The sequence below is a fragment of the Poecilia reticulata genome, linkage group LG1 (assembly GCF_000633615.1).
Source record: "Poecilia reticulata strain Guanapo linkage group LG1, Guppy_female_1.0+MT, whole genome shotgun sequence".
In the NCBI taxonomy this organism is placed as follows: Eukaryota; Metazoa; Chordata; class Actinopteri; order Cyprinodontiformes; family Poeciliidae; genus Poecilia; species Poecilia reticulata.
The window spans coordinates 2221458-2237632 of record NC_024331.1 but is presented as its reverse complement, the minus strand read 5'-3'; the positions used below and the strand labels follow the sequence as shown (position 1 = coordinate 2237632).

Here is a 16175-nt window from a genome sequence, read left to right as displayed (position 1 = left end):
TTGAGTTTGACATGTTTTCCTGTGTGAAACTTTGGTCTAAGAGTTTCCTTTTACAGGCTAGTTTCTTATTCCAGTCATTTTTTCCTTTTTGTGAAAGAACTGATGGCAGGAACACATGGAGCAGCTGTTTCTCAGACCTTTGTGTGCATTCCTGTGTAGTTACCTTGGTTGTAAAAAGATTCAGTTATTTCACTTGCTTTTTTTTCCCCAACCAACTTTTTATGATACAGATGGTTCTCAAAACAATTTTGATCTAAAAGTTTTCCAATTTGTTTGACTAAGGAAATCAACTCAAACTACACTCTATTCTTTCTTACAGTGCTGATTGCAAGAATTATTTTATGGATCTTGCTAAATTAATGTTAATACATGCTCTGCTGATTTCAGCAGCTGACTCAAATTAGGTCCAAATATAACAGCCTGGAATGCTAATAAGACCCCTGATCACCTGAGCTAGAGATGGAGGACCTCTTTAGCTGCCCTTGTTTTTCTTTTATTATTATTTCACTCTTAGCTATCTTAAAGTGACTTTTTCTTCTATTTTTAATTAAAGCTCTCTTTCTGCTATGCATATTTAATATCTGAATGAGGCAGTAAAACTTTATGTATAATATATTGGCTTGGCACTTGCACGTGCATGCTGGTTCATCTCAACAAGGAAGCCAGGAAAAAGCAATTTATCAGTTGGCTGCTTTACCTGTTTAAGAGACGGTTTATACCTACGGGTCAATTGAGATGCATGTGAATAATTCAACAAGTTGACAGGAAGTCTCTTCAGGGAAACGCTGTGTTAAAGACCTAGCTGATAAATTCAGCATGGGTTGAGTACTCCAGGTTGTTTGTGATTGTTTCTGTGATTGTTCTGAGATATCTAAAATGCAACACGATCTTGTTTTAAGAAGATGGATGCTGTGGTATGTAAACCTTGGACTAGCTATTGGATACTTGTGTGCATAATCTCAAAATCTTTCTGTTCAAAATCAGAAACTGTGGCATATGAGGTACTGAGTTACAGAGACAAGATTTCTAACATGAGACTGTATGGCCTCACTTTTTTTATTGCCGAGTGCTATTTCCAAAATCTGAACAGCTTGGAGTGTGAGAACATTTGGAAAGACAATTATCAGAAAAAGGATTTTTTGTGTTGTACCGTTTTATTTCTGGACATAGTTTTTTCAATATTGCCACAATGTACTTCTAACTTGTGTATGTCATATAAATATAAATTCTATTGACTTGTTTCATGTCTGATAAATGTAAAGTCCTAGAGAAAGCAGAGAGACACTATCTAAAGATTCATTATCAAAGTCTGATTTTTGACTTGCCAATACTGATCTTGGTAGAGTCCATTTTTTCTGTAAGAAGACAAAACGACAGAATTGAGGTTAATTTCTTTGGAAATTACCATGACGTGGTAGAGGTTAGCTATGGTCGGTTCTCAAGCTGGAAACAAAATATATTGATTTTTTTAGTTCTGGTCATCAGCCCATATCATAGTGCTCTCTACAAAATGCAGGTAAATAAACCAATACCTTATGTAACTTTTTTTTTTTGTGCCCCAATATTGTTCATTACAATCCACTTTGTGGTTATTCAGTTGACATATCAAAATCAGAGATTTAGACTTTTTTCAACCCAGTACTAATTTCTGGTTGTCTTTAGGTTGGACAATATTTTAGCTGATTCTGAATTTTTTAGAAATAAATTCAGTTATAAACAATTTCTGTTTATCATTGTAAGCAGTGATTCTGTACGTCTGTACGGCATCTGTGTAAACTTTGCTTATTTTAGTTGGTAAATTGGAAAAAGTACCAAATAAAAGAATGAAAATGATTCACCATATTTAATAGAGGTAGCAGTCTTACAGGTAACAAAGTCCCTGAGACTGGCAACCCACCAGCTACAGGATAAAGCCCTACCTCCTGAGCCAATGCTGCGATAGATGTGTTCACTCTATTGTTTTAGATGGAACCATGCCTAACTCACATTTTCTCCCCATTTGCAACATTTTAAAAGTTTGCTCAAAATTCTCCTAAAAATTTAATGAAAAAAATGCTAGTGAATATGAATATTCAGTGCGTAAGTTGTCACTGAACAAATAAAAAAATGATATATTGTATCAGTTGTTTTACGTGGATTTGAAAATATTTTTCTTCACAGAATTTGACTTTTAATTTTAGTTTTCTTTGAAGTTGGCTAACTTCCTTCTACTTTCAATTTAACCAGAAAGTACAAAATAAGCACAAAATCTCTCACTGGTTAAGTGTACAATTGTCTTTTTATTAGATGTAGGGTAAGTAATTGTAATAGTCAAACTAATTTAGCTTGTTGGCCAATATTATTCAGTTTGCCTGTTAACTACAGAACACGACAAAATTTATATGAACCACTTAATACCAAACACAGAAATTGGCTACCTGTAATTTCCCCTCTTAGTTAATTTTTCTTCATTTGCATACTACATTGTAAACAATTTCCATTTATCATTTTAATTACAGCCACATTAAAAATGCAAGGAAATTTGTCCTTTAAATGTTCAAAACATGCTAAACAAAAATGGCACATTTCACCATTATTTTCCTTTGGAAACGACATAAAATTTTAACTACTGTTGGGTTTGATGAAACCATCACCATCCAATCAGCATTTGAAACCTTTTGCACATATGGTGTGTCGTCACAGATTGCAAACATACAGCATGTCTGGTTAGCCTCGGTTTTATGTCTCTTTAGAAATGTTATTTGACAAGCGAGACAGCAGGAAGTGAAGACATCAAAGGAGATGAAGGACAATAGCAATTTTCTACAGCTGCATTCTGTTGTCTGTTGCACATGAAAATCGGACTGCTGACAAAGAAAGAGAAGCAACGCTGGGAGAAGTTTGGAAGATTTCCTTGAACTGTGGCCAAAATCAGCATATTTGTCTGGGGTTTTTTTTGTGACACACAATGAACTTCTCAGAATAAAGTCAGGAGTTTTGGAACAATGAAATTATAAATGTTACATAATTTATTTTATCCTTGATCCTTGAAGTCAGATCAGGCACTTTCACAAGACTGAAAGGCCACATCTAGCATCAAATCTGCAGCGAGACACAAATTCTAAGCCCCTAGCTGTTATCATCTACTTAATTTCAGAGACCTTTATTAAGTGATTATCAAGAGGTGCAATAGTAGGCTTGTCTTGGGCTGGGTCCTGTTATTATGGTGTATTTCTGAGGTCAGCAGACAACTAAGTGCAGCCGAGGTGGCGATGCCACTCCCAAGACTTAACTAGATGAAGGGTGAGGTTTGTTAAAGGAGCCATATGTGTTTGTAATATACTGGTTGCTGCACCTGCATGTTGTGAATTTTAACCAGAATGGTTTAAAAGCAAAAAAAAAAAAAACACACTAATAAAATTTTTTTGAGAGAGTGCCCAAAACCAAACACCATCCAGCTATGAAATGTGTTTCCCAGCATGCAGCGGTGGAAGACGCATATCACCATCTTTTTTTTATTTGGATGTGTATAATCATAAACAGATGCACAGGGTTCCCTAGACAAGGTAGCAGGGGTGCTGGGGCAGACATCCAACAGCCCATCATGTTTTTGAGTTAAAAATGTTTAACTTTGACAGGACATTTGAAAATATGACCATATAGTTATGTATGTAAGACATTAGCAATACCTAAAAAAAACAACTATGAAGTCCTGAAGAAGGCAAACAATTGCAATAAAAAAATGTTTTTTTGACTTGTCACTTTATTTGCTGAAGTTATTAGCATGTAGACCGGTAAAGACAGGAAGTGGTTACGGAGCTCTGGTGAATTAAAAAAAAAAAAAAAAGACACCTGACACCATCACCATCACAAAAGACACCATCATCTTGCTGTGTTCACACAGGCTATACTATCTTGCCATTGTGCTTTCAATGTTTCACTAAAGAGAGTCTTTAACCTGTCACTGTTATGGTGTATATAAAAAACTTAGAATAAACAAACAATGCTTAGCCTGGTGGGAGAGCAAGTAAAGCCTGGTGACCCACCAGGCTTACAACACACTGCGACAAAAACTGCATGCATATGTGTTTGTAAAGACCATTACAAGACAAGTTTAGTTGAAATGGAATTTAATTTCATATCACCATTTCCTAAGAAACCAAACCAGTAATCCATCCATCCATCCATTATCTAACACACTTGCGATGCGAGGGGTGTTGGTGCCCATCTCCAGAGGTCAACGGGTGAGAGGCGGGGGTCACCATGGACAGGACACCAGTCCATCATAGGACTTGAATAATGCTGCCTCATGAATAAAAAAATCTGTGTCTTTTGCCGTTTCTAGCTGTTCTGAGTGAAAATGCTTTCAACCTTAATTGAATCAATCTAACTATTCAACTATTCATCTTTAGGACATTTCATTTTAATTCACATTGACACGCCTTAAGGAAACTCTCCATGCGGTCGTCATCTTCTGCCGGTTTCTTGCCATCAGTCTGCCAGGGGAGCCAATAGCAACTGTTTTCCCAGACATTCCCTCCATTATTAAAAGCTCTGTGGTCACTGGATTATTGCCATTTTAATTTAAACACAGTCTCATCATGGCTTCTTCTCCTGCTGTACACCACATTTACGTTTGCTTTATGTTTGCTTCAAGCCATTTTCAATCTGTGAGCTACTAATCTTGTGGTTGACAGATGAGTGCAGTCGCAGCAGAGCTAAATTTAAGGATCTTGCCGCAGTCAACCTTAGTGTTTCAAAGTGTTTAAACAATGCACATGCAAACGGCTTAATTCTTAAATTGAACTGGACAGTAGAGTTCGGACCTGCATTGAGAGCGTGCTCTGCTTGGTTGATACTGAAAATTAGTTTTCTTTTAGGTTTAACCGGATAATTCTAATTGCGAACATTTGGAAACTTATTTGAAGTACAATTTGTTGCACATTATTTGACATATGGAAGAGTTTGAATTCAACCAAAAAGATTATGTTTATATGCCAACATACCAACCTCAATTTGATATTTATAAAAGCTCATACTGTTTCCTGATACCCTTATAGATCAAAAAGAAGTGTTATTTTACAAATAAAAAATATTTGACCTGTAAGTTGTTCAAAGCGAATCAAGAGAAAATGTTTCACTTACCTTCTTTGATTGATATACTTACCTTATTTTGTAATGTGGGAAACCTTGTCACCTCTAAACATACTAAATGGCAATGTGTAGGAATGGAAGAATTTGTAGATCAGTATTTTTGCGTCTGACCATTTGTCTACATTTTTTATTTATCTTTAATGTTCACCACTTTCTATTGGTGGATACATTTAAAGACAGAAAATTGTTGGTATTTTGAGTTTTGATGCTCTAAAAGATTAAATATTAAAAACAGAAGATTTTTATCCTGATGAAACTTTATTGAAAATTGACTTGTAATAAACAGTTAGTGCAGCCTAATAGTGCAGGAAGTAGTTTTTGTGCAATAACTGCTATTCTTATTTAGAAGTACAATATTTAAATATAATTTTAGTTTCAAACTTTTTATGTCTCTCTTTGTAGATTTGCAGCTGTAACACAAGCACTTTCCCCCCCCGAGGAATAAGTAAAGTTCTTTTAGATTTAGATTTATAAATCACAATTCCGAATTTTAAGTTTCTAAGTCGATCTACTGCAGTGGAGTCCTGAAGAGTTTGCTTCCAAATGAGCTCTTATTCTTCTCCCTCCTCTTATGTCTCTTAAAGCCATTTTGTCAGACTTCACGTGAAAACAACCAATTTGCTGTCTGAAGGGCCGACGGCGGCAAATGAGCTACTAATCTTGTGGTTGACAGATGAGTGCGGTCGCAGCAGAGCTAAATTTAAGGATCTTGCCGCAGTCAACCTTAGTGTTTGCAGAGATCACAAAGGCAGGATGCATCAAACTGAGCTGAATAAGGAGAGACCCCGAAACCTTTACTCCCTCTAACAGTGTTTTACTTTGGGTTTTTGCAGGTTGACTTTAATTGATCAAAAAGAGAGAAACAACGTTCCTTTATTTGGAAAAAAAAGTGATAATTTTGCATATTAAACCGAGTCCTCCTAATGCCGATTTTTTTTATAGCTTTGCCCTCACCATGCAATGCTAAGCTAAGTATCTGGCTGTAGAGTAAGCCACTACAGCACTACATGCTATATGTAGGTCAGGTGTAATCTTGGAAAAGCTGTCTTTGCATGTAATGGCCTCGAAAACATGTGTCTGTTGAAAATAAGTTGCAAACATTTGAAGTGTTAATAAAATTCCCAAAAGCGGGAAGCAAAGAGAATAATATTAGATTAACCTCATAACTGACCCAGTTGAGTTGAACTTTTAACAGTTGTTAAAAGTAACTACTTTTAACAGTTATATTGTACTTTAAGTTTTTATTATCCATTATTCAGTTGTAATCCTTTTTAATTTTACAGCCCATGTTTCTGAGAAATTTTATATCTAATTGTGCCTGGATTTTTATATCCACATTACATTTAATTTAATATCTAATGCTTTGTTTTTACCTCATTTGAAGTTATTTGTGTTGCCCTGGTTGGATATAAAAAATGCTTTAACATTACAGATTGACTAACAGAGTGTCAGCTGCTGCATTGGCTGAGGGAGATTACTGAGGCGAGGAAGAACTAGAGTCTCGTTTGTCATCCTGTCATTGCTCTGTGACTCAACAAATCATTTCCTGTATGTAAAGATGCAGAATGTAACTTATGTAAAAAATGTTTTTATGTATTTGCTAAAACTGTCACTGTGTCCTGGCAGTACGACACGAAACAGATAATCTGTGGAAAAAAGGAACTCCTCTGCCTTCTCCCTATTGTGCTGCTGCTATCTGTAGACCAGAGAAAACGGTCAGAAAAAACAATCAGAGGCAGGAGGAGGGTCTTGGTGATGTCAGTCACATTTGTGAATGTGCTGCTCATTGTGCTAATAGCAGAGAAACAACCAAACATTACAAGAAAAATGTTTATCTGCTGCCATCAGTGGACATGCTAAGTAGCCTGAGCATTCACAGCAGACTCAAATGTAGTGAAATAGCTGTAGCAAAACAGAGAGTAAGGGGAGAGTGTGTGAGCAGCACAGACATAAAGGTGATAACCTTTATGTATGTAACTTATTGCAGCTGTAAGGTGTACGCTAGACTTTAGGACATCAACAGCAGTTGATGGTTTTTTCCATAGCTTTCTTTCAGATATCTGGGAGGCAGTGCACAGCAACAGGTGGGGGGTGGGTCACTGTTGTGTATCTTTGTACTACATGAAGTTGGATTGAATTCCGTTCTGATGTGGTGTCTCATTGAAAGCAGAACAGCTCCATACAGCCAGCAATAAAAGAATGCTTATCTTGTTGAACCCGGACAAGCCCCCACTCCTCAAAGCATGCCTGATTCATCTTGACACACCTTAAATCAGTCAACAATCCACTGATAAAGACTTTTAATTCCAGTGAGTAATCGTCTGCTCATTTGTCCGTTTACCTCTAGTCATTTAGTAAATCGTTTTTGTCTTACAGCAGCTTTCAAATTTAGACCATTTAGCTCCGAGGCCAGTAAGACGAGCTGATGTAAGCATCAAGAAGGAAACCTACATAAAGGACAGAGTGCAGGGAAGAGACTAAAGAGGTGCCACGTCAGGAGAAGACCTCTTCTTTTTTCCATCTGTGGAACATGAAAGAGAGTTTTTGCTTTGTGAGGAGTTGAGCTCCAATTAATTAAAAGGTCACATAGCTACGAGTAAGTCCCAAATAAATAAATAACGGGCCAAGTTGCATATCGAGTAATTGTGAGGCAGATGCAGCTGCAAAGTCTGCAAACAACATAAACACATTTCAAGAAAATCAGGATTAACTTGTCAACTCTTAATCCTTCACCTTAAGCTCTGCTCACAGATTTCACTAGTGATGTTTTGGTTTGAGATACTGTTTAAAATGTTCTGTGACGCCGTGGGTTCTGCTTTGTAGCTGTTGCTTTTCCTTTGCTGGACCATTCTCACATAGGAAAAGGGCAAACAAATGCTGCAGTGATGAGAATTTACTCTGAAAATGTAATCAAAGCTGTTGTGTCCTGGCTCGAAGTGAAATCATTGAGTGACCAGCGCAGAGAGCGCTCAACATGAGAAGCAGATGCTGGCTGTATAATGCATGCACTGCCCTTTCTTCCTGGATAAAATATGCATTGGCCTTTCACTTGAAGCTGTTCGCAGCCTGCGCCGCGAAAGCTTTCTTTGTGAGAGCAAACCAAAACAGTTTGACAGGTAATGAGGAATTTCTCTTCCGTTTCAACATAAAATGACCTCTTTCTGCTTTATTTTCAAGCACTCTGTGTTGTACGGACTTCTTTCCTCAGAAAATACAAGTCGCTTCTCCTGCATCAGCTCGGTGTTTAAAACTCTGAACCGTCGCCCTCTGTCCCTCATCTTCCATTTATCCGAAATAAATGTTGGGCTGCAAAGTGGCACATGACTCCAAAGAGTCATCGCTCGACTGCTGTTACCGTGGAGATGGGACCAGGAATGTGCGTTGGGACAAAGTTGATTCTAGGTTGCTAAATGAATAACACACTTTCTCCTGTTAGAAGTATGTTGGACTTTCAGTCCATTAAATCTTTTTAAAGAGACATGGTTGCTGCCTGCAGCATGATGTGCCTCATTAGGTGTTAATTTACTGCCATGCTGACATTCACCACTGAACCTCATGAATACGCTAAATAATTATAGATTTAAAAGAACATCTTCTTAAATGTATAGATTATCACATATGTGCTCAGCCTTCTTCTTCAAGGCTGTTGGTTCTTTTTAATAGTCTCAAGACGGGCAAGTTTAGACAAGCAGCTAAAAATAGATAAACCCATATCCGTGTGAGCTGAATGACATGTTCTTAGCAACCTTGTTATATTTATTGACCTTTCAGACAAAAAAATGTAGGCATCTCTCAAAATCGGAGTTGGCATTTCAGGCTTTTTAAAGATCAGTAATCAGCCAGAAAATGTCAATCAATAATCAATGAGAACAAATGCATTCACATTTTACGTTTGCATTTTCATTTTTTATTCTGAAACAACAGATATTCAATTATTCCACAGCTTTTTAGTCATCTTTTCAAGCAGCAATAATGATACTGGGTGGTTGATCTCAGCTTTTAAATGTGGACTCAACTTTTCCTCTTTCCACCCTGCTGCTTCATTTTAAGAGTAATATGAGAGTTAGATATAAATTAATAAATAAATATTACAGTGTGAGAATAATTAGTAAAAAATGGTTGGATTATCCAATCTTTAGTCAATAGGTTCATCTGTAAATTTGACATGTTTGATTAACATATTTAGCTTTCTTCCATGAGACAGAAGCAATCAAAACACCATCTCTAAAATGAACTAAATAACAGGCTCTACATTTGTTGAATACACATGGACAACAAAGTACAAATTTAAAAACTTGTGTCTCTACAATTACACTTTTGGGGCTGTGTTGAAGTGATTAAGTCCTGTTATTACTATGGCGTTGGCGGCAACCTGCAGACATCAAACATGTCTGTTATAAAAAGTTTCATAATACTGGTGTTTTTGTGTTTTGGGGATTTTCTGTGTTTTGTGTGCAGATTGGTCGATGGATTGGACATAATGAATTATTCTTCCGAGAAACTATGTAATTGTATGGTGTTGGTGGAAAGGTTACATTTCATGTAATGCAATGATAGTAGAGATGGGTATTTATAGAGAAACAAATCAATAGAGACTGCTCTGTGCAGCTAGAGACGTCAGTGTTGTGTTGGGAGTGAAAAACAATCCTCAGAAAAGAACATAACTGAGATGTTCTTGTTACCAGAGGAACGCATTGAAAGGAGACAAAATCTTCTAACGTATTTTTGGTTTAGTTTCTAAATATCTTAGTGCACTTGAAATAAGACAAAACTAACAAGTAACTTTTCAGCAAAGTATAAGAGCTTGTTTTAAGTAAATCATTCTTAACATTCATTAAAAATAAAAAGCTCCACTGGCAGATTATTTCACTTTAACAAGACATTTTTTCTATAAGTGAAATAATCTGCCAGTGGTTCTAGTACTTTTTTAAAATCAGTATTAAGCAATTATTCACTGAAACAAGTTCCTAATAGTTACTTGTAAGTTTGTTTTGTCTTATTTCAAGTATGCTGCGATATTTGCATCAGAAGGTAGACAAAAAAACTTCAGACTTTGTGATTTTTGTGTGCAGGCCGGCAGTTTGCAGGGCTAAGAGGCGTACAGTTAAAGCCGCTATGAAATACGGCAGTGATTTTCTGTTACCCAGGCTTTTTTCTTTCCAAAGCACACTTACCAGGGTTCCTTTAACAATGGAAGCTTTGTGTTTTCAACTAAATCTCCAACGCTATCTCAAGTGGAATTAAAGACATTCTTTAATATGGAAAATCCATTCAGTCATTTTATTGCAGATGTCTATCAATTCTTTTCTTTTTTTTAATCTTGGCTTACTTAAGTCTACAAACTAATGATTATCATGCTCTCGTGGGATTATATATTTCAGAATTTCCATGGCTGTTCATATAAGGAACCTGTACTGGCCCCAACTAGTTTATGAACCCCCTAAGACTCGCCACACTGAATACTTTTCTAAAAAAATAAACCCAACATTGCTATAAGCGAGCTGCTGACAGCCGGTTTTTGTCACATTGAACAGTACCTGGTCATGCATGAAGTAGAAATGGCTGACTGATTCTAAAGGCCGTACTTTGTCTGGTATGTAGAGAGAGATTTGAGAGACACGGTTTTATACGTCTCTTCATCATCTGTCAGATTATCTCTTTGACCAATCCCAATATTCTGACCTTTCTGTGCCCTGCAGCCGGACCAGACCAACGCATGCCAGTCATGTTACTCACATAAACGCTGCTTATGGTGGAGTAATGTCCAGCAGTTCAGGTTTGCTAGCGGAGCATTTGATCTGCTTAGTGTAGCTTCAGTATAAAATCAAAAATCTCATTAATGATTGTTAACCTGTTGACTGAATCTGCCACTGAACAGAAGTGGGAGGGAATCAGCAGACTTAATGTAGAGAGAATCCCATGGCTCACCGGCCACTTGGAATGAAAGTTTCATCAGCTCATCACCTTCAGGAAGAGAGGAGGGATGACTTGGAGGGTTTGTTCTGGACAGAGGATGAAATGGGAGGGAAATCTGGATGCAAAAAGTCTTATAAGCAAGTCTAAAAAAAACCCCTTAGAGTAGAATTTCATCTTCACTAAAAATGTTCTGCAGTCATATCTGCAGGAAATTGTTGGAGGATGACGGCTCGCACGCCTTTTAACAACTTATCATGCGAACAAACTCACGCATGACTTTAATTTGCATTGTTAATGAAAACACAATTGCGATAGAGTTTTTTAAATTAATTAATTTTTTTACATTAACAGGATATTGACAACATTTTGCGTTAATTTGTAATGGAAACACAGCTGATCTGATTTGCTGGAGTTTCCGTAACTATTTTCAGTTTGCTGGATGTCAATGACTTTGTTTCTCCTTTGTCGTTGGATCACTTTAAACCAGGATATGATTGTTTTTTAAGATCTCGTAGCCTCCTTGATATTATCAGACAGAATCTGGTTACATGATTATTTGATTCTGTAGTCGTAGAATTGGACCTGATTGTGTGGTTAAGTGAAAGTAAACCACTTAATCACAGGTCATTTGTGATTTAACAAAGAGGCACATTTACTTTAACATGGTGCCAGATGAGATTTGTCATCTATCATTCCCCTTTATAGTTTTTTCAGATTTTGGTTGTGTCGTGTTCAAATATGTGTGATGAACCGAAACATTGTGACAAAAAAAGCAAAAAAAGAGGAAATGTGTAGGAGGATATAGAGGGGACTTGATGGCATATCCGCTCTAACTTGGGCCTGGAGAAACTTCGAATCCACATTATGAAACAGGATTTAGAGAAAATCCCAGTCAGGGGGGATTTTTGGCCTCAGTACAACTAAGGAGATGTATTCATGGAAACCACCGTGTCAATATGCAAATATTCTTTTGCTTCAACATTTAGTTGATACAGTAAGGATGATCATGTTTCAAAAATAATTCTAGATCGGACAATTCACTGTGTTATCATTTTGGTGATGATTTGTTCTGAACAAACCTTTGATGTCATCCTTCCCACCTTTTACCTGACCTTTGACCCCAAGCCCATCACAGTTTTACTGTTTTTGTAGACAGAGAATTTTGTAAAAAATAAAAAAAATGGTGGAATGAAAGCACAATTAGGAATAGGAAAGCACAATTTATTAAACTTACTATTGAATGTTGCATGGTGACAATATTCTCCCTGGAGCAATGAGATGCTAACGTTTAAATCAGACGTGGTTAAAAAATGACTCCATCCATCTGGCCAAATATTTTATTGGACAGGATTTGAAATATAATAACTGACCTAATACCTCTTTCAAGCAACTCTTTGTGATTATGCACACGTTGATATTGCACTGACAGTTGTGATTAAATATATTGTGCAGCTTTAATTGAAATTATGTTGTGATTTGGAGTAAGTCTGTCACAGTGAGCAATAAATCTATACATTGTATGATGAATTAAAATGAACATGATCATTTCCATTTGGATAAAAGTCATTAAAAGTCCGCTTTAATTGAATGTTAACAAAAAGCAGGCACTTGAGAAATGCTGCAAAAATTTGACACCCATTACGAAGTAGTTAGTTTGCACTACCTGGCACTTTTGCCCGTTTTCTTTGTCTAAGCTGAATGATTATTATTATTTAATATGCAATTTTGGTATCTGAGACTTCAAAATTCATTTTAGTTATTGTTGTTTCAGTTGTTTTTTATTTGTTTTAATTTGGATATTTAAAATGTTTTCCTATTCCAGTGTTAAATGCCATTTAGAAATCATTGACAGGGTGTACTTGCTTTAATATGCCATTATTGTTGTTATTATTATTAGTAGTTGAAAATGGTCTCAAAATGACAATATCATTTTTATAATTTTATAATTTCTTAAATTTAAGCAAAATGTATTGTGAAGAACTTCAGAGAAGCTCAGTTCTATGTGAACAAGCCCTAAAATAATCACATTAAAAAAGCTTTCCCATAAGCGTAAAGTCTTTGCTTTAGATGACATTTTTCATATTTAACATCACAGAAGAATCTGTGATGTTAAATATGATCCTTGAATCCTTGAATTTTTCACCCATGTTAGGTATTTGCTGGTTTCAAATCCTTAAAACTCAGATATGGCCCGCAGATATCTGGAAACTTGGGGGTGATGTGAAAACCAAGCTGCAGGGTAATAAGAAGCTAAGTTTAGGAGTCCTTCTATTACACTAGGCTCAACAACGAGGTAGAGGAATTTGAAACATTTTGCCAAGGCTTTGGGAAGGGGGTTGGGGGGGTGGCGCGATACTGAGAAAGTTTATGCAAGCATGTGAGCTGGAGGCCTGAGAGGGCACAGGAATGTGGGGTAGAGGTGAGCAGAATGAACCGACGTGGCTCAAAGAAAGCTCATTTACCATCTTAAGCCCCTCAGTGAGTGGCGAGCTACATGTCCACTTATGTCTTGCAGCTCAGGAACTCACTCATATTGCACTGAGCATGAACTCAATTTTGAATTATTCTTTACTGTGCAGCTCCTGACATTCAACAAGCATTGAAAGGAAAGCGCCTTATTCAAAACAAATACCACTGCATTAAAATAATAGACTGTTGAGTTTTTATTGAATAAACGGCAGACTGTGTACACACAGTCGTAAAATACCTGCTGGTCCTGATAGCTGAAAAATCTGCTGGCTGTCTGAGGTCTCAACGGCACCGCCGCTGCGCTCAAGTAGCTTTGAAGAACAAAGCCAGAGGGAAAAGAAAAGAGAAGGGAAAAAAAGCGGAAGGCAGTCTTGGCAGAGGCTTTTGCGTGGCCTGTTTCTTTTTCCTTGTGGCCTTAGGGCAGGTTTTGTTCATGCCTTACTGGGTAGGTTAGTATATGGGAAGGATGTGACAACTAAATTCTTCAGATTCATCTTTCATCCCCTTTGTTAAAGACTGTTCCCTCCAGAAGGAGTTGCGGATAGATTTCAATATGTGCTTTTGCCTTCCTCATTTTTAACTCCATTAAATGTGTGTGAACAAGAAAAAAAAAAAAAATTGGGATTCCTAAAAACAATTGCAATCAAATGACAAAAATCGTCTTCTAATTGTTGGAAGTTCAGGATTAAGTGATCATTTGTATTTTGACATTTTGTAAGCAAAAACTGGTCTGTTGTAAAAGTAAAAATATTTCACAACAGCAATGTCTGCCACTGAAATCACTGAGCTCACAAGCTAATTGTACTTACTAATGCAAATTCACATCTTCACCTGGAAGATTTTTTTTCATGCTTTTTCTATTGATGTCTTTCTTATTAACATGTAAACTGACTTTTTCACTTTTATGTTGGAATCCATTTAATGTTCTGTCTTACTTCAAATACTGCATAACCACGATCACACTATTATCAGCTTTGAGTGGCTAAGCCAGGATTCCATAGATGTTTTAGACGTGTCAAAAAAACATTCTGTGACAGTATTTATTTAGTTCTACCCTACATTCCTTAATGTTAACATACCCTATGCAGTTGCTCTATCTGTGCTGATGAACAGCACAGGAGAATTTGCTGCCAACTGATCTTCATCTTGAACTTGACGGTTTACCAGCTGACAATAATACTTTCCAGTGTGGACGTTGCTGTGGTGGAAACGAGACTCACTGTCAGCTATTTTCATTGTCACTAACATGAGGATGGAGAAAACAAAAATGTCAGAAGCTACAAAGGAATCTCTGTTTTCTGTGAAGCTTAGGTCAACTTTTTCTAGGGAAAACATGACAACTGTGTTAGCCACAATTCAGTCACTCATTAATGTTTAGACCATCAAACTTTTAGCAAAATGTCAGTAAGTATGGGTAAAAACAAAAATATATTTGTGAAGAGAAAATTATAGTTTAAGAGTCAAAGTGACAGCAGCTTATCTCTTACAAGTCTTTGCTTTTCTTATAAAGGGTGCAGATCCATATATGAGGTTGCAGTGTTAAGATATGAGTCACATGGCATACAATTACAAAGCTATACTACTCTGTAATCTTCTAGACTATAGTAATCTTCCTGCATTTTAGATCTTTTTTTGTTTTAAAGTGGATTGATGTTTATAAAAGTGATGTTTTTTTATTAGAATTAGATTGATTTTAAAAGCTCATGAAAAGTGTTGAAAGAATGCATGACCGACACCAGAGCTTTAAGAAAACTTTGTATACATAGTTCTCTCATTTGCATGATGGTTATGCTGGCGCTTCCTATCGTTGCCATGGTGCTCTTAACATTATGGCAGTTTTTTTTGTTTTTGGCCTGGCTACATTTTGTCTTGCATCCCTTTGTTGAGAGAACCATAATGATGACTGATGATGAGATAGGATCCCAGGACTAAACGCGAGAAAGATAAAGTGAAGCAGCGGCGTAGAATAAATGAGCCTTATTCCCCTCATGAGATAAATTTCAGGGTTTTGTGACATGTCATGTGGAGTATATCTCTTTAAAAATATCAACGGCCCAAAGTTTGTGTGCATCACATTTCATTTCCGTAAGTTGGAGTGGGCAAACAAAGGCCGGAGCACAATTGAGATGCTCTTTGTAAGCTATCGGAAATGTGTTTTTATGGTCTTCTGGAGGCTCCTTATCTAAGCCACCAGTGACTGGAAAGGTCCTAATGGACAAAACCCAGCAACTGAAATTGAAAAACACATATCTGCTAATAATACTCTCCCATTCATTTTATTAGCCTCAGATAACAGCTCACTCAAACACAACCATAAATTTCTTTTGCAATTTATGGAGGTTATTCAAGTGCTTTGACTAACAAAGGCCTTTAAAGGAACATTGACAGGGCTTCCATTGTCTTGCAGATATAATAGAAATTTTATTATGCCTTCATGACTGTACTTTGTGTTTGTTGAAAAAAAAAAAAAAACGGAGACCTTCAAGTGCAATGTTATCTGGGTAATAAACTGTTGTAATAATAGTGATAGTTTTTCAGTAATTTAAGAGCTTTGCATGTGGTGCTACGTTTCCCAAGGATGGAAAATAACAGTTTATCAGTTTAACCTTTGCAGAGGTTTATGCTCACTCAGACCTGACTCACTTTATTTTACTTGT

The 16175-nt window shown here is 36.6% G+C and overlaps 1 protein-coding gene across 12 annotated transcripts in view; it reads left to right on the top strand.

Moving 5' to 3' along the window:
- Positions 1 to 16175, top strand: part of fat1a (FAT atypical cadherin 1a) — a 97878-nt gene that overhangs the window by 7879 nt on the left and 73824 nt on the right. The gene's annotated exons all lie outside the window — the stretch shown is intronic.